This window comes from Macaca thibetana, chromosome X, assembly GCF_024542745.1.
Source record: "Macaca thibetana thibetana isolate TM-01 chromosome X, ASM2454274v1, whole genome shotgun sequence".
In the NCBI taxonomy this organism is placed as follows: domain Eukaryota; kingdom Metazoa; phylum Chordata; class Mammalia; order Primates; family Cercopithecidae; genus Macaca; species Macaca thibetana.
Window position 1 is genome coordinate 145,971,327 of NC_065598.1, and position 2,529 is coordinate 145,973,855.

The window sequence follows — 2,529 nt, forward strand, 5'->3', positions numbered from 1 at the left end:
CCCCACAGCTATGACTACTGAAAATAATGTTAGAAAATGATAGCCTTACCCAGCCCAAGGTGCCAAAGTTCAGGGATGTAAAATCAACTTGTAATTTTAATTCTAGAAATATGATTACAATTTTTAAACGGCAATTCTATTATTAAGGTAACTGAAGCAGGAATATGACCCAAATTCCGAATATAAATTATATCCAAATCTCTGAATAACATCAGAAAAGCAGTCTGACGCCAAAGAGAAATCTATTCTTGAAAGATAGGAGATAAAAACTTAAGCTACAACAGTTTTCCAGAGATGGACACCAAAGCTCTAGAGGGCACTTGTAATTCTTTCATGGATTACAGATTTTGTAATCCATAAAAGATTTTGTGTGGTGGTGGAGGTGATGAGAAAGACCCGAGTGTCGGAAAGGCTTGAGAATGAGGATACACGTTAAAGAGTGGAAGATTCTCTCCATTTCTGCCCTCTTACCCTTCAGGTAGGCCCAGGTTCGAGTAGTGATATCTCAACATCAAAGACAAATAAGTCCTTGGGTTAGAAAAATGAATAGCAGCCATTGTCCTATTACTGGGTGATCTTTTATGGCCATAGTGTTATTCAAACAAATTTAAATGGGATAACTCATTTTTTAAAAAATTTTTCCCCCCACCTTTGAATTCTGATAGCATTTCTTTCACCAGACCTCTTACTTGGCACTCAGCATATGTAGACTTATACAATTTTAGGGTTGGAAAGAACTTTAAAGTTCATTTAATTGAAGTTAACACTTGGTGTAGGAATTTCTTCTATGATGTCTCTACACAGATACTTAGGTAACCTCTGACTGAACTCTCCTGGTGATGGGGCACTCTCTACTGCTCAAGACTGCTTCACAGCTGGATAGCTACATATTTTGTTGGAGTAGACAGAGGATAAGTCTGAGCAAGAGACTAAAAAGAAACCACAAGAGAAGCAGAAGGAAAATGAGGCAAGAGTTGAGTCCTGGAAGCAAAGGCCAAAGAGAGACTTTCAAGATTGAAGGTTAACCTGACTAAACGTTGCTGTCAGGACCAATAAGATGGTAATTGACATGCGCCCATTGAATTTGGCCTTAAGAACAGTTTCAGGGATAAATATGGAGGTTGTACCCAAAATTGCAATTGATTAAACCATGAACGGGAAGTGAGGGAAAGGAGGCAATGACCAGTAATGATTTTTCTCAATAAACTTTGTTGAGAAAGGAAAGAGGTATGACAGTACCTAGAGTGAGATACAGGATTCAGAAAAGGGTTTTTTTTTTTTTAAGTGGAGTATGTGGGTTGGTTAGCAGGTTTGGATGCTAAGGAGAAAAAGCCAGACAAGAGAATGAGACCATAATTGATAGATGGTGGTCTTGAGAAGGTGCCTGGGAGCAAATGGGTCAAATCTTTAGTAGGAGGACCTGCATGGCCAGGTGAGTTTTTCTAGTAGCACTCCATGATGCTGCTGTAGGAGTGAGAAACGCAACAGTGAAGTCAGCCCAGGTGTGGCCATTTTGGGGATGAGATGAAGTAGAGTGTGGACAGTGAAGCAAGGGAATAAAGGATATTGTCCGAAGTCATTGAAAAGAGGGTCCTGGCTCCATCATTTCTTAGTCGTGTGACTTTGAGCAAGTCACTGTTCTTTTTTGGACCTCAGGCTGCTCATCTCTGAAATGAAGATAATAATGCCTACTGATTGTTGCAACTCACAAAGTGATGGCATATGCAAATGACATCATAAGCTGTAGAGCCCAGCACTAGGGTGCAGTGTTATTTGGATTTCCTTCTCTCTTCTGAAAGTGAGTGGGGCAATGCCATGAGTAAGAACACTGGACACTTCAGCTGGTAATGGTTCAAAGCAAACACTGTGTCTAGTCAGGGCCTCCCTTCTCATAAGTTGTGCTTCCCATGTTTTCAAAATATAGGTGTACATTGCGGGCTGAGGTTAGATAAACAAAGAACAGCTCATGGAAGGCCCTGAAAGGGAAGGCAGAACAGGTGATTGGCTTAGGATTTTCTAATTTGTGTAATTCTGACAGGCTCTAAGCTATAGGGGGTCTAGTATAGTGATACATGCAATAATTCCTACTTCGTAGAAATATTATGCTGGTTAATATTATGTGTTACCTTGACTTGGCCATGGAGTAGGGTGGGGGTGCCTAGACATTTGGTCTGGGCAAATATTATTTCTGGGTGTATCTATCAGAGTGTTTTTAATCTGTATTTTTTTAAAAACAGGTGGGAGTCTTGCTATGTTGTCCAGATTGGACCAGAACTCCTGACTCGAGCAATCCTCCTGCCTCAGCCTCCTGAGTAGCTGGGACTACAGGTGCATGTCACTACACCCAACAAATGGAGGCTGGGAAGGGTAGGGGGAAGGGAGAGATATACAGAGATTTGTTAAAGGATACAAAATTACCCTGATCTGATCACTATACATTATATGTATTGAGACATCACTGTACCCCAAGAATATGTACAATTAGTATTTGTCAATTTTGAAAAACCGCATGACTTGACAGACTGAGTA